This window comes from Cupressus sempervirens, chromosome 4 (assembly GCF_028749045.1).
Source record: "Cupressus sempervirens isolate cs-2001-9-10 chromosome 4, ASM2874904v1, whole genome shotgun sequence".
Lineage (NCBI taxonomy): Eukaryota > Viridiplantae > Streptophyta > Pinopsida > Cupressales > Cupressaceae > Cupressus > Cupressus sempervirens.
Window position 1 is genome coordinate 822,146,140 of NC_143121.1, and position 27,571 is coordinate 822,173,710.

At 32.9% G+C, this 27,571-nt stretch overlaps 2 pseudogenes; both read right to left on the reverse strand.

Moving 5' to 3' along the window:
• Positions 1 to 411: 411 nt before the first annotated feature.
• On the reverse strand, positions 412 to 1,469 carry LOC149563909 (CBL-interacting protein kinase 2-like; annotated as a pseudogene).
• Positions 1,470 to 26,211: 24,742 nt separating this feature from the next.
• Positions 26,212 to 26,341, reverse strand: LOC149563910 (U6atac minor spliceosomal RNA; annotated as a pseudogene).
• Positions 26,342 to 27,571: the final 1,230 nt, after the last annotated feature.

A 27,571-nucleotide genomic window follows, 5' to 3' on the forward strand; every position in this document is an offset into this window, starting at 1 on the left:
TTATGGATCACAACAAATATTAAATGCAAGATTTAAGAAACTTTCCACAAGCTTCTAAGATGCCACCTACACACCTCGATTAATGTAATGACAACTATTTTTTTTTTTTTTTTTCTATTTATGCCACCTATGCACCTCGAAAATAAAAATCCTCTTTTCCTTTCTTTTCTCCTTTTTATTTTTTTATTATTTCTCCTTTAATTTTCGTCACTTTTCTCTCTCCTCCAGATTTTTTTTTTTTTTTTTTTTTTTAAATTTTAAATTTTACATTCAACATGTCTCCCCTTTATTTTGGATGCAAGATGCTCCTGCATCATATCCCAACATCTTGATTTTGCAATTTAGTTTCTTCAAATTTGACTTAATAATTTTAGCTTCTTCCTTAAGAATGACCCAAGTCCCAAAGTATGATCACCATCTTTCCAAAACCCATATGATATCTTTGAGAGTAGGTTTAACCTACCGGTAACATAATTTTTCATATTATATTGTATCTCCATTGGCTTTTCTCAACTCCACTATAAACGATGAAGGTGTCACCTCGAAAATCTTTTCAAAAGATACCAAGTTACCTTTTCTTCCATTCTTATTTCTTTTCATCTTGATATGAAATCTATTTTATTCATATTGAACTTCAAAAGTTTAGTTGCTTCATCAAGATTTGTGCATATGCTAGAAAATGATTGATTAGATGTCAAGAACTTCTCACTTTTTGCTATGTTTTTCTCTTCAAGTAGATGTAATAGATGAAGCCATGAGAAAAATAAATGACATCAAATACATTTTAATCTTGATAACCTCTTTACATGGGTGTTATAAGGGGATGAATTATGACTCATATTGAAGCTCACTTTGTCAAAAAAATTCTAACAAGGTCATATCCTCTATCTCAAAATATAAAGGCTTGTATTGTATTCTGAATAATGGAACTTCCATCAACTAGGGAATAGTGAGTTAGGTTTTAGGATGGGGATATGATAACGTGTCCACCATCCTTCTAAAATTATATATATGAAAAATTATATAGATATAATTTATCAAAATTATATCTTATTGTACATAGCCATCAGATTGGGGATCTTGTAAAGGTAGACAACTAGCCATCAAAATAAACAAAATAGCCCCTCATGACCATACATCTACCTTGGCACCATCATAGCCTTTTCTTGTAATCATCTCTTGTGAAACATATGTAGGAGTACCAAAAGTTTTATGTGATAGACCATCTGATCTAGACTCAACTTTTGTAATTTTAAATCTTTATAATAAAATCCCATGCTATCACAAAAGTCCACTACATTGATAACTTGTTGGAAGTATTTACTTGCTACATCCTCCTTTATCTTCCCTTGGGAAACTTTGTTGAAGAGTTCTCCAATAATACATTCTATATCAAAATAGATTTTGGTATTTCTTTCCACGACTTAAAATAGTTGTACAATGTTGGGATGCTTGACAAGTCTAATCATAGTTGTGTACTGTTGGGATGCTTGACCAATCTAATCTTAATGTGTGACTTTTCACAATTTCCAGCATCACCACCTTCAATGCAATGGTTGCATTTCTTCTTCATCCCATCGGATGGAACATTGATTTAAATGACCACAAAATGTTGTTAGCTTTTGTGAAGTTGGAGCCAAAAGTAACAATCTCATGGATAAGATCTTCAATATAGATTATGCCATATTTACCTAAAATCTATTCACAAGCAACAAGGTAGAAATAATAAGCACCAAGAAAGCATATTGACTAACATAAAAAGGCATCATGAAACCAACCACCTTTTCAATGGTAGAGTTGTTAATAAAAGGAATCTATTTCTTACCAACCTTTCCATAACCTCTCTTGTAAACCAGCTCTCTTATGCTTTTTAAATTTGGATATCTAGAAAGAATTAAGCAAGAGAATTAAATAAGAGTAGACACAAGAATCTATGAAACAAGAAAAAATTGATCTACATAATGCTTATAACTAACCAGGAACATACCTAAAGGTCACATATGGCTCAACTTAATGCAACATGTTCATTGTTGCTTTGTTCAATTTTAGAAACACACGATTGAGGATCTAAAATGAAGTGCCATAAAAATTCAATATCATTGGAATATTGTATATACATATCAAAGCGACCACGAACCACTATTTTAGAAACAAAAAGTGAAAAAGAGATAGGTTAAACTAAAAAAGGACCAACCTACTTCAAATGCAAAAGTCACAAAATTATTCTTGTCTTTGGATGCATATCATTGATAATGAATAAGAAAAATAAAAAACTCAAAAAATGAAAAAAAAAAAAAAAACTACTTAAAAACTTATATTAGAATTTGGGGAAGACTAATAATTTTTTGTTCCTCTTTATTTAAAATAGAAGAGATGTGAATAAATTATAATAAAATCTAGAAAAAAAAATATTTTCTCTTTTTTTAATGAAATATAGACTAGAGAGATAATGGTCTACCAAATCTATCACTATATAAAGACCAATAAAGTGCAAGGTATATAAATACCATAGACTAGTTGGTTACCCATAGATATGAATAATGAACAATAGCTTAGCTTTTGGCTCAACATAAAAGCATCATTTTTTTTTTCCTCTCTCTTCAAATTGATGCCTCCCATTCTTGGTTTTTTTTACAAAGTACACAAGAAACTTGCTAAGGTGCATTCTTCAACCCTAGATGGTGTAATGACACATCAAAAAAAAACCCAACAATTTATTAAAGGATCCACATACTCCTTGGTGACTCATAGATTGATATAAAACTTGCCAAAAAGAAACTAAGGTAGACACTTAACACTAGATGGAATTGTGACATCACTCACAAATCAAGCAATTTGTTCCTGCTCCATATAATCCTTTGAATATTCCTTAACCTTCTTAAATACCGGTTTGCAGTTTGTAGCATTTTTTACTTTTGCAACTTCCAACTGCCACTTCTTGTCATTCTCCCATTCTTCATTTCTTTTCCTCTTCTTGAAAACTGACTTAGGCACAAAATTTGCCTCCTCTAAACTCATATCTGAAATAATAGAAAAATTAAACATTAAACAAGAAAATGCTTTCTAGAAGCAATAAGAAGTTCATAATTTCTATGGCAAATCACCATAATATATTATATAATTAAAAAAAAAGACAATTATAGTTTTTTATTATACACTAGATGTGTTGATATAGGTCTTTGTGGGAGTTAGAGATTGCTTTAAAATGACAAGTAACTCTCAAACACTTGGCAAGTGAAACAATCTTGCTAGTCTCTCTATATAGAACACTACTACAAAAAAGGCATTGCTTACCATAAAATATTTTTTTAAGAGTTTTAACTATTCTATATTTTGAATGCATAAACAAGCACTTGGGTGTGCTTGCAAGGGCAAAAAAAGACATTTGCATTTTAATATTAATTTTTTTTCCAAATTTCTTAACTATTTTTTAGTTTCCTTTAGAGAGAATTCATCCCAAGGATTGAATTATTTGAAGAGAGTTATATAATTTTGTGATTTTAACAAGTAGGGGTGAAAGTAGGGCAACCGCATTTTCACTTCATTATGTAAATTCCTTGTTCTCACTAAACATAATTGTCACACTCCATCATTTGCAACTTCACAAGGACAATCTTCTCCCAAACTAGACTATAGTCCAAATTATTAGAAGGCTTCTTATTAATTGGAACTCACTCACTTAACTACAATCTATTGGAGAGTTTGAAGCCTCTTTGATAGTAGAAGCATCCTAGATATTATAAGTAACATTTTTCAAAAAATAATTTGCCTAGCCATGACAATTGTGATGACATGTTCTAATGGCTAGCCGTCCCTTGCATAACACAACTATCACAAGAGTGTCACAAATATGATGTCTAGTCTTGATGGATCAATGTCACTTCAACAATGTAGTTGTCGCATGGACGTCACAATTGTGATGACAGATTGGAAGCTTAAGATGTTGTTATTATGATGACATACTATCATAATTGTGATGTCATCAACATGAACTCTTGCCCCTTCCTTCTTCCAAGTTATGAAAATTGTATCCCTTGCAATTGCGACTAATGCCCTTGCCATCAAAATTTACAACAACAAAAGTCCAACACCTATTTGACGAGCTATCACAAGAGTATCACAATTATGATTGCTAGTCTCAATGTGTGAGGCCTCACCCTGACCCATTGTAGCATAGATACTATATTTCCATTTTTTTATTTATGATGGATACCTCGACATATATTTTGTTACTTGATGGACAATAAATTTTGCTAATTAACCGATGATATTTACCTTGTGGTCTTCCATTATGATATGTATTAGGACTTATTTGGCATAGTTGATGGATTAATGGATATTTATTCAGTATTCCACTTTTATGATAAGAAATGGAAATATGATGTGTTTCATATGCTTAATTTGATCTTTTTAGGAAAGTTAGTAACATGTAATTTTTTTTGAGGATTAATTATTAAATTCTTTATATGTAAATGATGGAGAGTAGGAAGTTGAATTATGTAATGTTTTATATGTGAATGACGGGATAAAGAAATTATTGTGTATCTTTACTTTTATATGTATTTCATATGTGACTTTCCATTGGACTACTGATGCTCAAGTTTAATGTGTAGGAAAGGAACCATGGAAATTTAATGGGGAAACAAGGTATAAACACATGTTAAAATGACACTACCAAGGTGAATCTTTACAAGATTCATAAACCTCATTGTGATGTGTTTATTTTGTAAACATGAGATGTATGTGCGTAGTATGTGTCTCAAGTATAGATGTTGAACGTGCCATGTGTAATGTATAGAAAATTTTGTGTGTCACTTGACATGTGTACTTGTTATGTGAAAATGACATCTTTGATGATGGATCATGTGGCCACCTTATGTTGAGTTAAATATCTTAATTGAGAAATTTGGCTTATTGTCTTAACTTAGTAAAGAAAACAAGGTTATCCCCATAGAAAATTTGGAATTTGAAGTTGCCTAGCATTGTGAGGGTCATAAAGTAGCTCTAAGGTGAATGTGTGATAAAAATAAACCCTACCCATGTTATTACTTTAAGTTAGGGGCCTAATAATGACCACTAGGGTGCCTAGAAAACCTAGGAGACCCAAAAAAGAATGCATTTTTTTATTGAATCCGAAAATGAGAGTGATATATGGAGGCTTGGCCAAATTAGAAACTCACTTGGCCACTCTCTATCTTTAGAGACAACTAGGGTTTGGAGGAGGACGATAAGGAGCTCTACTACAACTTTCCATTGCCATTGCTTGGAGTGAAGTTGGTATCCATGATCCACGGTGTTCTTTATTTTCATGTAGAGTAGATGTGGTGTTCTTCATTCCATGGTAAATTTGGTGTATTGTAGATGTGGTTTGTGGAAAAAGATCCTTTTCTTTGTGTGTTGCATGTGAGAAGTTTATGTGATTTCTTCCTTGAATCTTGTTTTGTTTTCATATTGTGTGTGTTTGTGTAATTGGTGTGAAGGATCACTCAACCTTGGGAGGGAAGAGATGCTTGGGTGAAGGGGTTAGTTGGGCTTACTCATGTAGTAAAGGAACTCTCCCATGTGTGGAGATGATGTCTATGTGTTCTTTGGAATATGGGCTTCTTCTTTCTTGCATTTTGAAAGGTATAAGGAGGTATGTGAAGAGGCAAGACATTGTAAGCCTTGAAAGGTCTTGTTGATAATGATATTATGTGCATATTTGTGAATCATTGCTTGGAAATCCTCCTCATGGAGAGAGCCCACCTTCACCCTATAATTTGATTCAATTGTTGAATCTTTGTGCATGCCTTGGGTTGGGTTGTCTGATATGTATTGTTTAGTGTTTTTTATATTGTTGTGATCATGCATATTTTTTGGATGTGAAGATATGCAATTAGTTGTACCTTGTTTCCCCAAGCTCGGTGGGTGGCCTCCTTGAGGCCTAGGTTGGGAGGTGAGCCTCCATGGTTGTACATATTGTCTCTTATTGTAGGTTGCTTGAGGTATGGGACATTTGGAAATTTGAAGTTCCACCATTGTTAAGAAGAAGGCACTATTGTATTGTATTGAGTAGAGAGAAATCCACCTTGTTGTGTGTTTATATTTATAATAATGTTGTTCGTCCATTTCACTTGTCAAGACAGTATGATGTTGGAAATATAGATGAAGTAACTGAGAGGAGAGGGGTGAATCAATTACCACAAAAACAATTCCAAAAATTCCTTTGATGTCTTTACTTATTGTTGATACATGGTAAATAGTGTAGAAATACTATAACTCAGTAGGTTAACTAGTTATTAATCATCTAGCATTCATAGTTATTAATATGCATGTAAAGGTTAAATAAATGAACACAAGAGACACCAGATTTAACGTAGAAATCCAACATGGAAAAAACCACCAAGTAACTAGTTACCAATTTTCACTCTTCTGAAGTGAGCCCTATTAGGAGCCAACCCTGTTAAAGGTTACAATACACATTGTTAGGTGTGACCTTGTTAGAGGATTTAATCACCTTGTTAGGAGTGGCCTGGTTAGAGGTCTTTAGAATAATTCAACTAAACTATCACCTTGTTAAAGGATTTACAAAATGGTTGTTAAACCAACTCTGTAAAGAGATTCTGGATTCATTGTTACAATGATTAGAAAGCAACAATGAGATGACCTGAATGATATGCAACTTATCTTTTGCTGATTATAGATCTCCGCTCGGCTTCATTGGATCCTTACTGATCGAATACAACTTTGCATCTCCTCCAAGATATCTGATCCTTCATCAAAATTCGCTCAATATTCACTTATGCCATCCTCATCCATATATTCACGTTCACACTTAAATTCACAACTTGAACATCTATATATATACCTTTCAAATTATCAAGTTGGTTCAAATATAGGCTACAACAACTGAAAAAATCATTACATCAGTCAGTTGCATGAAATAATTGAACTTAATATCAAAACAATAAAATCCTTTGATGGCTGACCTAGCTCGGTAACCACTACTCCAGAATGGTTTCTAGTGTTAACCAAGTGAGGCTCGGTAAACACTACAAACCCTACAAAAATCCATTGATGCCCGAGTGAGCTCAGTAAACATTAAATTTTCTTCGTTAACCTTGGGAGCTTGGTTAACACTAACTTTCTGCTACAAAATCCTTTGATGCCCGAATGAGATTGGTAAACATTAACTTTTTTTCATTAACCTTGGGAGCTCGGTTAACACTAACTTTCTATTACAAAATCCTTTGATGCCTGAGTGGGCTCAGTAAGAGCTGACTTTATTGAGTAATGTTGAGGAAAATTCTGTAGACACTATAAATTGCTTTGTTGATCATTTGAGCTTGGTAGACTCTGTCTGATGACTGATATGACATTTGTGTAACATCAAAGACAATATAGAATTAACAATTGTATCCAACAATCTCCCTCTTTGGCATTGATGACAACACAACATGTCATAGTAGAATAAAATTTAAAAACAAGTTTAACAAGTCTTTTTCTATTAGAACAACTTTCTCTATTAGATAGAAAACTCTCCCTCTTTTAGTAATCTCCCTCTGTGAAGGAATTCTATAGCAAACTCTTCTTCTCAAACAAATTTCAGAAAGATATGACAGTAAAACTCTCCCTCTTTGACAACACATACCAAAGACAACACAACTCAAATGGATTTTAATGTACCTTTAGTACTGATTCATATGCAATATTACCTAATTATGCTACATCAACTAATAGACTTCAACTTGGTATGCATTGATGCATCACTAAAACTTAATTTTAGTGAACTTCAGATAGGGGAGTGACCCCTAACTTATCTCTTAGATACAAGAATGCATCCTTAGGTAATGACTTTGTGAATATGTCAGCAATTTGTTCCTTTGTATGAACATATTCCAATCTGATCTCCTTATCTTGCACCAATTCTCTGACAAAATGATATTTTATTGCAATGTGCTTTGTTTTGGAATGCATCACTGGATTCTTAGATATGTTTATTACACTTGTATTATCATAGAACACAACAACTGGTTCTTTGATTTCCACCTTCATGCCTTTCAACAACTGTTTAAACCAAACAATATTAGAACAGTTTACTACTACAACAACATACTCTACCTCTACTGTAGATTGAGATGTACAATTCTACTTTTTGCTTGTCCAAGAAACCAACCTCTTTGCAAGAAAGAATGTTCCTCCATTTGTACTTCTTTTGTCATCAAAGTTTCCTACCCAATCAACATCAGTAAACACTTTCAAATCCAAATTATCTCCAAATTTGTACCATAAACCATAATCTTTAGTTCCTTTCAAATATCTCGTTATTCTTTTGATTTCCATCATGTGATTTTCTCTTGGTTTAGCTGAAAATCTTGCTACAATACCAACTACAAGGGCAATATCTGGCCTAGTATGAACTACATATTGCAACTTTTCAATCATAGATCTATACAATGTTTGATCTACTTCTTTTGATTCATCTTCCTTGGTAAGTTTTAATCCAGTACAAATAGGAGTCCAAACTGCTTTACAATCTTCCATAGCAAAATTTTTCAATATCTCCTTGATGTATTTTGATTGAGTGATGTAGATACCATTTTTATTCTACTGAATTTGAAGACCAACAAAGAATTTGATCTCTCCAAACATAGACATTTCAAATTCCTTGTTCATTTGTTCTGAAAATTCTTTGCAAAGATCATTATTCCCTATGAAAATAGTATCATCTACAAATATTTTTGCCAAGAAAATCTTATTATCTGGTCCTTCCTTTATATACAAGCTACTGTTATCATTAGTTCTTTGAAAACCAATCTGAATAAGATAGTTATGCAATCTTTCATACCATGCTCTAGGGGCTTGTTTCAGAACATACAATGCCTTGTGTAATTTACAGACTATGTTCTTCTTATCTAGATCAACAAAACCTTCAAGTTGTTCAATTTAAACCTCTTCATCCAATATATCATTGAGGAATGTTGACTTGACATCCATCTGATAAAATTTGAATCCTTTGTGAGCAGCATATGCTAGTAAAGTTTTGACTCTTTCCAATCTTGCAACAGGAGCAAAAGTTTCTCCATAGTCTATTCCTTCTTCTTGAGCATATCCTTTGCATACTAGTCTAGCTTTGTTTCTTGATACCTTACCATCTTCATCCAACTTGTATCTGAATACCCACTTAGTTCCAATCACATTTTTATCTTTAGGCTTAGGTACAAGAGTCCATGTCTTATTTTTCACTATCTATTCTATCTCTTCATTCATAGCCTCAATCCAACTATCATTTCCCAATGCATCATTGATATTTCTAGGTTCAAAATCAGCAAGTAAACAAGTACCTTTCAACTTACTTCTTGTCATGGTTCCTTTAGATTTGTCTCCAATGATCTGATCTGCTGAATGATGTCTTCTGACATATTTTGCTAATACAAGTTCCTTGCCTTTTGAATGAATTTCATTGTTATCCTCTTGCACTTCAACTTCGAGTTCTGGCTGTTCTGGCTCGGTAGATATTGGCTTAGGTCCTTTAGACTTGGTAGACACTTGTTTGGTAACATCAGAATGTAACTTGGGTTGTTGTAGCTTGGTTTGAACTTCTTGTAACTCAGTTACTGATGACTTGGGAGTAGAAGATTCTTGATTGACTGGTACTGTATCAGGTTCAATGAAAACAAATCTTTTATAATCTTCTGGTTCCCTTTTTCTTTCTTCTTTAGTCCTTTCTACAAACTCATCAACTTTCACATGTGCACTTTCTATGACTTTGTAAGTAGAAAAGTTCAAACATCTATATGATTTACTTTTGCAGGAGTATCCCAAAAATATTCCTTCATCACTTTTCACATCAAATTTTCCTTTTCTAGATTCTTTCAAAATGTAACATTTACTTTCAAATATTTTTAGATAACTTACATTAGGTTTGTAGCCATACCATAGCTCATAGGGAGTTTTGAATGAGTCCTTTTTTAGCTGTACTTAGTTCAAGGTATGAACTGCAGTGCTGATAGCTTCCTTCTAGTATTTGATAGCAATGTTATTTTCAATCATTAAAGTTCTTGCACAATCCATGATAGATTTGTTCCTCCTTTTAGCTATTCCATTTTGTTTAGGAGTTCCAGGGGCTGATACCTGTCTTTTGATTCCTTTTTCAATGCAAAATTTATTGAACTCATTTGAAATAAATTCTCCACCTCTATTTGACCTTAGGCATTTCAATCTTTTCCCTGTTTCTTTTTCTACTCTGGCCAAATACCATTTGAATTTCTCAAATGCTTCTGATTTGTTCCTTAGATACATGACAGTCATCATTCTTGAGTAGTCATCAACAAAAAGAATGAAGAACTTTTCTCCAATATAGCTTTCAATTCCAATGGGTCCACATAAATAAGTAAGCACAATTTTTAATATATCTTCAGACTGATAGTTTTTACTTTTAAAACTAGTCTTTCCCATTTTACCAATCTGACAATTCTTGCATAGACCGACCTCAAGTTTCTTTATATTAGGAATGCCTCTTACTTTCTTGAATTTTCTTATCTTCACCATGTTATCAAAATTGACATGACACAATATTTTATGCCACAACCAACTTTCTTCAACTTGAGCAATGAAACATGAACATTCAACTAGTTCAAGATAGAACAAGTTACCTTTTGTTTGAGTGCCTGAACCAATCAATTTTCCTTTGCCATCCAGTAGTCTTGCTTTTCCATGCATGAATTCTACTTTGAATCCATTATTGAGTAGCTATGATACACTCAAAATATTATGCTTTAATCCTTCTACCTAATAGGCATTATCACATATAAGTTCTTTGGTTAGAGAGATTCTTCCTCTTCCTTTTATACAACAAGGTTCATTGTTGCCAAATCTTACACTACCACCATCATAGTCTTCAAAGTACTCAAACTTAGTTTTATCACCAATCATGTGATGAGAACAACCACTATCTATGATCCATGTATCATTTTTTCTCATATAAAAAATGAGTGCCATTTCCTCATCATTATCAGACTCATCTTTCACAGCAATGTAGACAATTTCATCTTCTTCTTCATCATTAGAATCATTTGAATCTTTAGCCATAAAACATGTTTTCTTACCTTTATCCTTGAATGATTTGAAGTCTTTCTTGTTAGTGTACTTGTAACCTTTCTTCTCATCTTTTTTTTGCTTGTTTGGACACCTAGCAGCAATATGACCAACTTCTTCACATGAAAAGCAGATTAGAGGAACTTTACCTTTATATTTTCCTCTGCCTCTAGAATATTTCCTTGCTAGTAGAGCTTCAATCACTTCAAGATCACTATCTGAAATTTGGTCTGATTCATCTTCACTTCTTGATTGAGATTTTATCTTTTTTCTTTTCTCCTTGAGTGAAAGCTTGGCTTCAAATGCTGATTCAATGTTCTTGGAAGCTAGAACATAGTTATCAAAGTTGTCTAGTTCAAATGTAGTTAATCTTCCAACTATGGCCTTTAGATTTATCTTGTGATTTGCTTCACATCTTCTTTCTTAAATTGCAGAAACTCTGATTGCATAAATGGGAAGTAGAGTTCTAAGAACTTTACTTATTACTGTCTCCTCCTTGATATCTCCTCTAGATGCTTTGATTGCACTGACACATGCTTTGACTCTTTCAACATATTTTGCAATATTTTCATCCTCTCTCATCCTCATCTGATCAAATTTTCCTCTTAGACTTTCTGCTTTGGCTCTTCTTACATTATCATCTACTCCATAGATTTCTTTTAGCTTTTCTCGCATTTAAAAAGTAGATTTGCAGTCCTTGATGTCATCAAATTCTTCATAACTTAGAGCAGATGCTATATCTATCATCATAATATTGTGAGTTTTCTTTTCAGCAATATCACTGATAGATAGTGTACCAGCTGGTTTTGCATATTTTTCATCAAGGTATTTTAGTCCTGTATCTCCAATAGAAGCTAGATGAAGTCTCATTAACCCTTGCCATGCTGAGAAGTTGTCTCTGTTAAGTCTTCAAATTTTTCTCTCATAAGACATCTTAATCTTTGGCTTTGATCCTTGAAATCTTATTTTGCAAGCACCAAAATCTCTGATACCAATTGTTGGAAATATAGATGAAGTAACTGAGAGGGGAGGGGTGAATCAGTTACCACAAAAACAATTCCAAAAATTCCTTTGATGTCTTTACTTACTGATGATACATGGTAAATAGTGCAGAAATACTGTAACTCGGTAGGTTAATAGTTATTAATCATCTAGCATTCATAGTTATTAATATGCATGTAAAGGTTAAATAAATGAACACAAGATACACCATATTTAACATGGAAACCCAATATGGGAAAAACCACCAAGTAACTAGTTACCAATTTTCACTCTTCTGAAGTGAGCCCTATTAGGAGCCAACCCTGTTAAAGCTTACAATACACACTGTTAGGTGTGACCTTGTTAAAGGATTTAATCACCCTGTTAGGAGTGGCCTAGTTAGAGATCTTTAGAACAATTCAACTAAATTGTCACCTTGTTAGAGGATTTACAAAATGGCTATTAAACCAACTCTGTAAAGAGATTCTGGATTCACTGTTACAATGATTAGAAAGCAACAATGAGATGGCCTGAATGATATGCAACTTATCTTTTGCTGATTACAGATCTTTGCTCAACTTCATTAGATCCTTACTGATCAAATACAACTTTGCATCTCCTCTAGGATATCTAATCCTTCATTAGAATTCGCTCAATATTCTCTTATGCCATCCTCATCCATATATTCATGTTCACATTTAAATTCACAACTTGAACATCTATATATATACCTTTCAGATTATCAAGTCGGCTCAAATATAGGTTACAACAACTGAAAAAATCATTACATCAGTCAGCAGCACGAAATAATTGAACTTAATATCAAAACAATAAAATCCTTCACTGGCCAACCCAGCTCGATAACCACTGCTCTAGAATGATTTCTAGTGTTAACAAAGTGAAGCTCGGTAAACATTGCAAACCTTGCAAAAATCCTTTGATGCCTGAGTGAGCTCGATAAACATTAACCTTTCTTAATTAACCTTGGGAGCTTGATTAACACTAACTTTTTTCTACAAAATCCTTTGATGCCCAAGTGAGCTTGGTAAACGTTAACTTTTCTTTGTTAACCTTGGGAGCTCGGTTAACACTAACTTTCTGTTACAAAATCCTTTGATGCCCGAGTGGGCTTGATAAGAACTAACTTTATTGAGTAATGTTTAGGTCAGTAGACATTGTAAATTTCTTTGTTGATCATCTGAGCTCGATAGACTCTGTCTGATGACTGATATGACATTTGTGTAACATCAAAGACAATACACAATTAACAATTATATCCAACATATGAGTCATCTATGTATTATGGACTAGGTATTTCCATTGTGTGTAATATGATATGTTGGTTGACCATCTTATGTTCATATTGATGAGATTATAGAATGGAAGAAAATTGATTAAGAATTCTCGTTGAGTTGTCATTCTCTTAGGTAGGATTGCATTGAAGAATAGAATTAGAGTCAAGAATAAGAGATTTTACTTCTATTATTCTTATTCCTATAATCACATTTGAATAATTTAGATGTAATTGTATTCAATCTTGATTCATGTTGCATGTGGATTTTTACTTCCAATTCATAAGGAATTCATAGTCATGATGGAGATATCAATAATAAAACTAGCATATATGATGTTCATAGAGTTATATGCAATCTTTCATTGTGCCTCCTAAATTTGTATCTTGTAATTTTAATCTTGATAGTGATGGTATATTTATTATAAAATAACCATTAGAATACAATAAATGGAATAAACATTAGAATATCAAAAGTATGTTCAACATCTATCAACTCAATCACAAAACATCCATAAGTAAATTGTGCAAGAACAAGAAATTAAGCAACTAAAAAAAAGGACCTGGGTGAGGACATTTTAACTCTCTGGAAAATGTACGAGGGAGCAAAAAAAAGGTATTCCTACCAATACAAACCAATAAAATATTCAACTAGATAAAACAATATTATCCTTGAAAACAACTAGTATAATATTAATAAATCTTGAATGCATTAATAATGATCAAAAATTGAGATATCATTACCTAGGTGTTTGATTTTACCCCCATCATGTCATAATAACTCTATAAAAATAAATTACTATAATAATATTATACTCCAAAAAAAATCATTTCCATCTTAATTGGGCAGATGGGCGACCAAGCCTAGAGCCGTGACTTTACTCAAAAAGAAAATTATTTAATTGCAAGTTGAGTGGGGAAGGAATTCACTCCCCACCCACTTGTCTTGGCGGCCTTCCTATGAAAAAGGGGGCATTTAATTTAAGTAGGCTGCCTTGTATGGCATGCCACCCTTCCCTCCTCCTTCCAACATGGGAGGGGAGGGAGTAAAATCAGGGGGGGTGGCTATGTTAAATGGTCAAAGGGTTAGGTGGTAGATGGTGGGTAGGGGTAGATAGGTGGGTAGTATGTAATTTAAATTTTATTTTATTTTTTTGTTATTAAAAATTGTTTAATGTAGTAAAGTGGGTTTTAGAAAAAAAATAGTATTAGTATATTATGTCATGAGGGAGGGGGTGGGTGAAAATAATAATATAATTATGGTATGTTTAATAAGTTTGGGGTTAATAGTACTAGTATAGTATAGGAAAATTATAGTTGAATTAAATATGTTATAGGAAGCAAAGATTGGATTATTTTAGTTTGTTATAAAAAAATAAAATAAAATATATTAAGGGATAAATTTCAATTCTAGTTATTTCATTATAATTTGAATTTAATGATTTCTATAATTAGGATTATAGTTTAATTGATTGTATCTTGATTTTAGTATATTAGTTGAATTTAAGGAGAATACACACACACACACACACACATATGTATGTATATATATATTATATATATATATATATACATATATATATATACATATACATATATATATATATATATATATATATATATACATATACATATATATATATATATATATATATATACATATATATATATATATATATATATATATATATATATACACATATACATACACACACACACACACACACACACACACACACACACACACACACACACACACACATATATATATACATATACATATATATATATATATATACATATACATATATACATATATATATATATATATATATATATACATATACATATATATATATATATATATACATATACATATACATATATATATATATATATATAATTTGTTAAAGGTAGTATATGTTTTGATGATAGTTTTTAATTAATAATCAATTGGGCATTATTTGCAAATGTAGTAATTTTTAGTTAGTATTAAATAATAATAATGTTAGCAACAAGAAGAAAAGATGTATTTTAAAATAGAAGTACATGTGTTTTCAAATAATACTTATAATAACAATTGAATAATAATAATTATGAAAATATTTGAGATAATGGTAAACCTAAGATTAATGGAAATAAAATGATAAATTGATAAACACCTCCTCGTTACAACCTTAGAACTTTTACTCCCACAATAAAAAAAATTTAATTTCACTTGTGCATTAGGGTATCTCATTTGAGTATAGAATAAGGAGGGGTTCATAACCATATCATCTTAATGAGGTTTTGTCTTGAGTAACTAGCAACTATGTGACCTCCTCATAGTGAACTCGAGAGCTAGATTTCAATTGGAGCAAACTTCATTCAACTTTCTAACTTCATCACCTCCTAGTTGATGGATAGATTAAGTTTTCTTACCTTCAATTTTCTACATTTAAAATAAATAAATTTAGTTGTTTATTTGCCTTGTAGAATTTTGGGCATGACATTTTGGTATTAGAGCTTTTAGTTTCAACACTAGGAGCCTAACCCATTACATCTAACCTATGAACTACAACTTGTGTAGGATGCCCACAGTCACCCGCAATGGTTGTCAAAGGGTCAGGGATGCTAGAGAAAACCTAGTAGGCCAAGAAGAGGCAGGACAGGATGTGGGAGGACCCCCACTAGGGTAACCTCCAAATCTTGATCATGTTTTGAATGCTATCAATAATCTGATTCGGGTAGTACAATAGAGATTACCACCTATCATTCCATAGCCAGGATAGTAGGATGCAAAGGGGCATGGGGCCAATATCAAGGAAAGGAGTAGAGGTCCCCCACCTAGACTTGCAAAGGATCATGAGGAAGCATTAGTACACTAGGTCAAGCCACCCCCTATATTAGAGAGAGCACCAGTGAGAGCACCCTGAGATATTGGGGATGAGATCAGTGACCTACTATAACTCAAGCCACCCCCATTCATTGGTACCATAGATCAAACATGTGTGGATGCATGGACATAGAGTTTACAGAGGTGCTTTTGATTAAGGCTCAACTAGCCATACAACTATTACGAGAGGATGCCTCCACTTAGTGGCAGTAGGAGGAAACCACAGGGAGAGTAGACATAGAGACACTCACATGGGAGTCATTTGTGGACCATTTTAGGGATAGATATTTGTTAGAACACTTTAGAAAAAAGTAGGTTGAGGAGTTCCAGGATCTTCAATAGAGGGGTCTCATGGTGGCCTAGTATGAGAGCAAGTTCTTAGAGTTACTTCCTAATGTGGAGTACATGAGAGATGAGAAGCTACACATCCATTGATTCATTAAGGGCCTTAATTTATCTCTCCAAGGATCAGTGTGGTTGGCTTTTCCTACCACTTTCAGAGAGGTAGTCGAGACAACATTGGTTGTTGAAGATATTTGTATTAGATAGGAATCTTGGGATAGGTCTCATAAATGAATCCCCTCCCAGTAACCAACACAACAAAAACCCTCCTTGAAGCGTAATTAGAGCCACTCAACCCCAAAAACATAGTAGAGAGGGTATCATGACACTAGGTAGATGTCATCATAGGGTTACCAGGGCTCTAAGCCCAAATAATGGTAGTCATAGGGCCCCAGACATGATTAGAGGCCACAGAACTTGGTAAAGAGAACAAGGTTATCCCCATAGGAAATTTGGAATTTGAACTTGTGTAACATTATGAGGGTCATAAAGTAGCTCTAAGGTGAATTTGTGATAAAAATAAACTCTACCCATGTTATTACTTTAAGTTACGGGCCTAATAATGACCACTAGGGTGCCTAGAAGACCTAGGAGACCCAAATAAGAATGCATTTTTTTATTGAATCTAAAAATGAGAGTGATATATGGAGGCTTGGCCAAATTAGAAACTCACTTGGCCACTCTCTATCTTTAGAGACAACTAGGGTTTGGAGGAGGTGGATAAGGAGCTCTACTAAAACTTTCCATTGCCATTGCTTGGAGTGAAGTTGGTATCCATGATCCATGGTGTTCTTCATTTGCATGTAGAGTAGATATGGTGTTCTTCATTCCATGGTAAATTTGGTGTATTGTAGATGTGTTTTGTGGAAAAAGATCATTTTCTTTGTGTGTTGCATGTGAGAAGTTTATGTGATTTCTTCCTTGAATCTTGTTTTTTTTTCATGTTGTGTGTGTTTGTGTAATGGGTGTGAAACATCACTCACCCTTGGGAGGGAAGAGATGCTTGGGTGAAGGGGTTAGTTAGGCTCACTCATGTAGTAGAGGAACTCTCCCATGTGTGGAGATGATGTTTATTTATTCTTTGGAATATGGGCTTCTTGTTACTTGCATTTTGGAAGGTATAAGGAGGTATGTTAAGAGGGAAGATATTGTAAGCCTCAAAAGGGCTTGTTGATAATGATATTATGTGCATATTTTTGAATCATTGCTTGGAAATCCTCCTCATGGAGAGAGCCCACCTTCACCATATAATTTGATTCAATTGTTGAATCTTTGTGCATGCCTTGGGTTGGGTTGTCTGATATGTATTGTGCAGTGTTTTTTATATTGTTGTGATCATGCATGTTTTGTGGATGTCAAGATATAAAACTAGCTATGCCTTGTTTCCCCAAGCTTGGTGGATGGCCTCCTTGAGGCCTAGGTTGGGAGGTGAGCCTCCATGGTTCTACATATTGTCTCTTGTTGTAGGTTGCTTGAGGTCTAGGACGTTTGGAAATTTGAAGTTTCATCCTTGTTAAAAGGAAGGCACTATTGTATTGCATTGAGTAGAGAGAAATCCACCTTGTTATGTATTTATATTTTTAATAATGTTGTTCATCCATTTCACTTGTCAAGAAAGTATGAGTCATCTATGTTTTATGGAATAGGTATTTCCGTTGTGTGTAATATGATATGTTGGTTGACCACCTTATGTTCATGTTGATGAGAGTGTAGAATGGAAGAAAATTTATTAATAATTCTCATTGAGTTGTCATTCTCTTAGGTAGGATTTCATTGGAGAAAAGAATTAGAGTTAAGAATAAGATATTTTACTTCTATTATTCTTATTCCTATAATCTCATTTGAATAATTTAGATGTAATTATATTCAATCTTGATTCATGTTTCATGTGGATTTTTACTTCCAATTCATGGGGAATTCATAGTCATGATGGAGATATCAATAATGAAACTAGCGTATATGATGTTCATAAATTTATATGCAAGCTTTCATTGTGCCTCTTGAATTTGTATCTTGTAATTTTAATCTTGATAGTGATGGTATATTTATTATGAAATAACCATTAAAATATCAAAAGTATGTTCAACATCTATCAACTCAATCACAAAACATCCATAAGTAAATTGTGTAACAATAAGAAATTAAGCAACTAGAAAAAAAGGACCTGGGTGAGCACATTTTAGCTCTCTAGAAAATGTATGAGGGAGAAAAAAAGAAGAAGGTATTCCTACTAATACAGACCAATGAAATATTTAGCTAGATAAAATAATATTATCCTTGAAAACAACTGGTGTAATATTAATAAATCTTGACATGCATTAATAATGATCATACCTTGAGATATCATTACTTAGGTGTTTTATTTCACCCCCATCATATCATAACAACCCTATAAAAATAAATTACTATAATAATATTATACTCCAAAAAAAATCATTTCCATCTTAATTGGGTAGATGGGTGACTAGGCCTATAGCCGTAACTTTACTCAAAAAGAAAATTATTTAATTGCAAGTTGAGTGGGGAAGGAATTCACTACCCACCCACTTGTCCTAGTGGCCTTCCTATGAAAAGGGGGCATTTAATTTAAGGGGGTTGCCTTGTATGGCATGCCACCCTTCCCTCCTCCTTCCCATGTGGGAGGAGAGGGAGTAAAATGAGGGTTGGGGGGGGGGGGGGGGTGGGGTGCGGGGGGCTCTGTTAAATGGTCAAAGGGTTAGGTGGTAGATGGTGGGTAGGGGTAGATAGGTGTGTAGTATGTAATTTAATTTAATTTAAATTTTTTTGTTATTAAAATTTTTTTAATGTAGTAAAGTGGGGGTTGGAACAAAAGTAGTATTAGTATATTATGTCATGGGGGGGGAGGGGTGAAAATAATAATATAATTATGGTATGTTTAATAAGTTTGGGGTTAATAGTACTAGTATAGTATAGGAAAATTATAGTTGAATTAAATATGTTATAGGAAGCAAAGATTGGATTGTTTTAGTTTGTTATATATATATATATATATATATATATATATATATATATATATATATATATATATATATATATATATATATATATATATATATATATATATATAAGGGATAAATTTTGATTTTAGTTATTTCATTACAATTTGAATTTAAGGATTTCTATAACTAGGATTATAGTTTAATTGATTATATCTTGATTTTAGTATATTAGTTTAATTTAAGGAGAAAATATATATTTCATACTTTAATTTTATTTTGATTATATATATATATATAGAATTCTTTAGAATAAAGAAAAAGGGGGGGTGATTCGATTATTCAAGGTCTTGTAATGTCCAATTCAAACTTTCTAGTAAAACAAGAGTGAATCAGAAGTACTATCCTTTTTACTTTCTTAACATGCATACAATTAAACATGAAAAGTAAAAATGCATCACACCATAACAGAAAGGATTTTGATGACCTAGAAACCCTCCAAGAATAAGAAGGTAAAATTGGGGTGGGGATGATATGCACAAAATAATTGGAAATTGATTTCAACCACTTCTAATGGTTTGCCCTATTAAAGGCCTGCCCTGTTAAAGGCTACATCACATTGTTAAATGTGACCCTATTAAAGGATTTCTACACCCTTTTAGGAGTGTGCCCTATTAGAGAACTTAAGAACATTCAACTTAGAATGTCACCCTGTTAAAGGATTTACATAGAGCTGTTAGGCTCACCCAAGTCCATGGGATTTATAGTCACCTTCTCAAAAGAATCTTTTATCCCTCTCTAAGGATCTCCTATCCTTCTCCAGGGGATCTCTTATCCTTCTCCTAAGGATCTCTTATCCTTCTCTAGGGGATCTTCTATTCTTTTCTTGAGGCTTATCCACCTAGCTATTAAGCTAACCTAGCAATGTAGGATTTCAATATCTAATACAATGGTAAGAATGTATTAGAAAGGTTTTGACCTAATAAAGATTGCAACTTTAACCTTGTAGATTTCATATCACTCTTCAATTCCTTTCTTTTCTTGGCTTTTCTCCCTTGTAGTGCTAACAACTTGTTCACCCTTCAAGATCTATCTCCTTGAGTTCTTCCACTCGTAATGCCAATGCACTCTATGGTCACTTGATCAACTTAGAGTCTTGCTACTCTATCCTTACTCCTCACTGTGTCCTCTTCTTGACACTTTACACTAGCCTTCTCTTGGTTTCTTTGCATGACTACACTTATGACCAACTCCCTCTCACACTCTCTCTATTTCTGACCTGTAACTCCTTATAAAGATTTTTTGTTCTTCATTTCCTGCTCAAATCTTGATTTGATCTGAGAAAATGATATTGTTTTCCCTCCAAATTGCTTCTTCTAGAAACTTCATGATAAATCTATTAGCATTCACCTTGAATTGGTTTGCATGGTTTACATAAAATTCTGTGATATCTACTCATCATCCTTATCATCTAACTAATTCACAAAATTCAATGTAACAAACTTACCGTTACTGATCTAGCAAATCTTTGACTTAACAAATAATGCAGCAACTTAGCATCATTGGTTTACTGATGCTCGCCACCTTCTGTGTTACTCAGCTCCTACTATATTTACTGATGCTTGACACTTGAAGAAATTTTCTTGGCATCCATTACCTTTTTTTGATACTTAGCACTTGAATAATCACTTGGCTCACACTAAAGTTGAACTTGCTCAGCTTCAAGTAAGAATCTGCTCGGCTCTAACTAGCTTGCTCTGCTTTCTCAAATGAACTTAGTTAGGCTTTACAAATGACTTACTTAATCCTTACATCTTTGATTTCAACCACTTCTAATGGTTTGCCCTATTAAAGGCCTACCCTATTAAAGGCTACAACACACTGTTAAATGTGACCCTGTTAAAGGATTTCTACACCCTTTTAGGAGTGTGCCCTATTAGAGGACTTAAGAACATTCAACTTAGAATGTCACCCTATTAAAGGATTTACATAGAGCTGTTAGGCTCACCCAAGTCCATGGGATTTATAGTCACCTTCTCAAAAGAATCTTTTATCCCTCTCTAAGGATCTCCTATCCTTCTCCTGGGGATCTCTTATCCTTCTCCTAAGGATCTCTTATCCTTCTCCTAGGGATCTTCTATCCTTTTCTTGAGGCTTATCCACTTAGCTATTAAGTTAACCTAGCAATGTAGGATTTCAATATCTAATAAAATGGTAATAAAGTATTAGAAAGGTTTTGACCTAATAAAGATTGCAACTTTAATCTTGTAGATTTTAGATCACTCTTCAGTTCCTTTCTTTGCTTGGCTTTTCTCCCTTGCAGTGCTAACAACTTGTTCACCCTTCAAGATCTATCTCCTTGAGTTCTTCCACTCGTAATGCCAATGCACTCTATGGTCACTTGATCAACTCAGAGTCTTGCTACTCTATCCTTACTCCTCACTGTGTCCTCTTCTTGACACTTTACACTAGCCTTCTCTTGGTTTCTTTGCATGACTACACTTATGACCAACTCCCTCTCACACTCTCTCTATTTTTGACCTATAACTCCTTATAAAGAATTTTTGTTCTTCATTTCCTGCTCAAATCTTGATTTGATTTGAGAAAATGATATTGTTTTCCCTCCAAATTGCTTCTTCTAGAAACTTCATGATAAATCCATTAGCATTCACCTTGAATTGGTTTGCATGGTTTACATAAAATTCTATGACATCTACTCATCATCCTTATCATCCAACTAATTCACAAAATTCAATGTAACAAACTTACCATTACTGATCTAGCGAATCTTTGACTTAACAAATAATGCAGCAACTTAGCATCATTGGTTTACTGATGCTCGCCACCTTCTGTGTTACTCAGCTCCTACTATATTTACTGATGCTTGACACCTGAAGAAATTTTCTTGGCATCCATTACTTTTTTTTGATACTTAGCACCTGAATAATCACTTGGCTCACACTAAAGTTGAACTTGCTCGGCTTCAACTAAGAATCAGCTCGGCTCTAACTAGCTTGCTTTGCTTTCTCAAATGAACTTAGCTAGGCTTTACAAATGACTTAGTTAATCCTTACATCTTTGATTTCAACCACTTCTAATGGTTTTCCCTATTAAAAGCCTGCCTTGTTAAAGGCTATAACACACTGTTAAATGTGACCCTATTAAAGGATTTCTACACCCTTTTAGGAGTGTGCCCTATTAGAGGACTTAAGAACATTCAACTTAGAATGTCACCCTATTAAAGGATTTACATAGAGCTGTTAGGCTCACCCAAGTCCATGGGATTTATAGTCACCTTCTCAAAAGAATCTTTTATCCCTCTCTAAGGATCTCCTATCCTTCTCCTGAGGATCTCTTATCCTTCTCCTAAGGATCTCTTATCCTTCTCCTGGGGATCTTCTATCCTTTTCTTGAGGCTTATCCACCTAGCTATTAAGCTAACCTAGCAATGTAGGATTTCAATATCTAATAAAATGGTAAGAAAGTATTAGAAAGGTTTTGACCTAATAAAGATTGCAACTTTAACCTTGTAGATTTCAGATCACTCTTCAGTTCCTTTCTTTTCTTGGCTTTTCTCTCTTGTAGTGCTAACAACTTGTTCACCCTTCAAGATCTATCTCCTTGAGTTCTTCCACTCATAATGCCAATGCACTCTATGGTCACTTGATCAACTCAGAGTCTTGCTGCTCTATCCTTACTCCTCACTGTGTCCTCTTCTTGACACTTTACACTAGCCTTCTCTTGGTTTCTTTGCATGACTACACTTATGACCAACTCCCTCTCACACTCTCTCTATTTCTGACCCTGTAACTCCTTATAAAGAATTTTTGTTCTTCATTTCCTGCTCAAATCTTGATTTGATTTGAGAAAATGATATTATTTCCCCTCCAAATTGCTTCTTCTAGAAACTTCATGATAAATCCATTAGCATTCACCTTGAATTGGTTTGCATGGTTTACATAAAATTCTGTGACATCTACTCATTATCCTTATCATCCAACTAATTCACAAAATTCAATGTAACAAACTTACCGTTACTGATCTGGAAAATCTTTGACTTAACAAATAATGCAACAACTTAGCATCATTGGTTTACTGATGCTCGCCACCTTCTATGTTACTCAGCTCCTACTATATTTACTGATGCTTGACACTTGAAGAAATTTTCTTAGCATCCATTACCTTTTTTTGATACTTAGCACCTGAATAATCACTTGGCTCACACTAAAGTTGAACTTGCTCGGCTTCAACTAAGAATCTGCTAAGCTCTAACTAGCTCGCTCTGCTTTCTCAAATGAACTTAGTTAGGCTTTACAAATGACTTAGTTAATCCTTACATCTTTGATGTGTCTCAGTGTGTCCATCTTTTTAGAGTATGTCATCAATACACTATTTCATCAATGGCTTAGCTAATCCTTATACTTCATTACAACATCATAACTTCAACCTTTCTCTAGGTGCTCTAGTTACATCTTATTGATTGCCTCCTCCTTGTCAATCAACCAATTGATAGTATTTGGATCACTTAAGAAATTGTCATTCTTGCAAGTAGCAAGTTTGACATCAATGACAAAACAAAGATTGAAAACATTCTTTACTAGTTCCATTATTCTTCATTCCTGATCTTTTTCAATCATTTTCAACACACACACACACACACACACACACACACACACACACACACACACACACACAGATATACATATAATTTAGATTATTTGTTAAATGTAGTATAGGTTTTGATGATAGTTTTTAATTAATAATTAATCAAGCATTATTTCCAAATGTAGTAATTTTTAGTTAGTGTTAAATAATAATAATGTTAGCAACAAGAAGAAAAGATGTATATTAAAATAGAAGTATAGGCATTTTCAAATAACATTTATAATAATAATAATGAAAATATTTGAGATAATGGTAAACCTAAGATTAATGGAAATAAAATGATAAATTGATAAGCACCTCCTCATTACAACCTTAGAACTTTTACCGCCATAATAAAACAAATTGAATTTCACTTGCACATCAAGATGTCTCATTTGAGTATAGAAGAAGGAGGGGTTCATAACCATATCATCTTAACGAGGTTTTGTCTTGAGTAACTAGCAACTAGGTGACCTCCTCATAGTGAACTCGAGATCCAGATTTTGATTGGAGCAAACTTCATTCCACCTTCCAACTTCATCACCTTCTAGTTGATGGATAGATTAAGTTTTCTTACCTTCAATTTTCTACATCTAAAAAAAAAAATTAGTTTTGTTTTTTCCTTGTAGAATTTTGGGCATAACACAATGGATCAACATCGCTTCAACAATGTAGTTGTTGCATGGATGTCACAATTGCAGCAATAGACTAGAAGCTTAAGATATCATTATTATGATGACATAATATCATAATTGTGATGTCATCAACATGAATTCTTGCCCCTTCCTTCTTCTAAATTATGAAAATTTTATCCATTGCAATTGTGACTGATGCCCTTGCCATCATAATTTATGAAAAACAAAAGTCCAACACTCTTTCAAAAATAGCAAATTCATGCCTCTATCACTTGGGTGATGGGTGACTATCATAGTTCAGGTCCAAATGTAGTATTGATAGTGATCGAGTGATTAAGTAATGACCGAGTGTGAATACTTAGTGATTGTTGAGTAAATATTTTGAATGTATTTGAGGAATCATGATTTCCAAACAACTTAGTTGATTTCTCATGATATGGAAGCCATGTTGATGATAGGATTGATGAGTTGGATTATTTAAATCAAGGAGAGGATTAGGTATAATACCTATGATCAAATTTGATGGATGAGAAGTTTCTAGAAAAGAAGGAAGGTGGACTGATACAATGAATCTGATGAACCAAATCATAAACCCTGTGATCTACAATGATTATGAAAAATGGAAAAGCCAGAATTACTTATTTAAGAAGGTGTAGAGCCAAAATTTAAGGCCCCATTTGGTTGCGAGAATTAGTCAATTCAGAATTCAACTATGCTAGAATAAGCTCTCTTTTGGAATTTGCGCATTCTGAAAATAAATTCTAGAATATCATTTGGATGTGTTTGGTTGTCCCGAAAGAGGAATCAGTAGATGACTATTTTTTGTTTGGTTCCATCAATAAAAATAGAAATTAGAATAATTTTTAAAAAAAATCTTAATATGAATTTATAAAAAAACATTTTTTTGTTAAGTTTTTAAAAGTCAAATTAATTTACTACCCTTTTCATTATAAATTGACTTTATTAGTAAGAAAGGTATATCACAACCTTTATATTTCACTTAATACCGACTTAAATGTGTTTCAAAGTTTAAAACATTTAAATATTTAGACCTCTCTTATCCACAAATATATTTGCTTGCTTGGCCCACACTAAAAGCAACCAAGTTTAATCAATTCACTTTGTCATGCCCACATTTTTGGATCTTAAATTCATTGGATTTAAATGTAGTTATTTTAAAATTATATTCAATGTTACCTAAAATTATTTCCATTACAAGCGTGATTTTTCAATATATATGTTTATTGTTAAAGAAGTCAACAGTTGCAATTTTTAATTATAAATATTTGACAACATTTAAAAAAAATTTAATTACATTTGAAGAATTTGATTATAAATACTATTGTATGCATAAAGAATATAAAAAATCATGTTAAATATAAGTATAAATTTGAATATAATATCAAAACTAAAATTATTTTATTTCTGGGTAAGAACTGTCAATGACTGATAGCCTTAAACCATGTGTGAAGGAAAGTCCAAAGACTATTCCCATCCTTATCAAGGGAGATGCCAACTGTCTCTCATTTTCAATGAACACACACATTTTTGTTTTAAATAAATAAAAATTTAAAATAAATGATATTTGAACCTAGTTTTATTTAGAGGGCTAAAGATAAGATTTATTTGTAAAGATAATTTTAATAAAAGTTTATAATAAATATCAAGTTTGATATTAGACATTTTGTCATCGATAAAAATTCTTATACAAATTATAGCTATGCATTTTTTCGCATATGTTCCAAATAAATAAATGCAATTAAAAGACAACAAGATATCGTAAAAAGAAAATTTCAGCCTTCTGACTATTGCAACACTTGCACTCTACTCTAGCCTTTTAACAATTGCAACACTTGCACTCTTCTCCATCATCACACACTATACTTGTTGTTTGTGCATCACTAGCCCATTCAAAGAATCCACATCCATCATGTCCCTACAATAGCAAATCTTCATTAGTTCCTAGTATAATAATTATTTATTCATTACACTAATTTCTAAGAAAATTAATAATGACCTTTTTCTTATTCAGGAAAGACCAAAATTTATGATTAGGTTTTTTTTGTGTGTTGGAGATTTTCAATAAACAAGGGCCAACACCACATCGACATGTTGGCACATTGATTAAAGCCATCAACCTTGCAACATAAAAAAATTGTTAGTTATATGAAAATACACATACTATAATAAAAGTCTTTTAAATCACTATACAAAATCTTTATAATCATTATTAAAAGCCTATTTAAATATCAATTTATATAGCCAAGGAGTCGTTTGCAACAAAATACATCACTGCATCTATTTTAGTGGTGCAAAATTGAAATTCAATTGGATCGTTATATCAAGCGATATTAAATCCTAAAAATTGTAAGTATAGCATCTCCTAATGATGCATAATTTATGGGAGTGAAGAATCAAATAATAGGTTTCTAAAAATGAGAAAAAATATGACTAGAAAGAAGATATCAATATTGTACACACCCACAAAAAAAATGACATTGTCCAAATTAAGACATTGTCCATAGTAGCCAAACAACACAAGAGTTAAAGTGAAATGTTGATGTGGAAATTAGTAATGTTGATATAGATATTATTGTCATCTATATTCGATGTGCGAGCTACTATGAAAGAATGGAAAGACATACTTGTCAATGGAACATGTGATTGTAAAAGAAACCCACAGGATGTCTAGTTATGGTCAACCATGGCAATACGGCCTTTTGAAAATGTTCATGATCATCAATAAAAGCCTTTACAACCAACACAAATG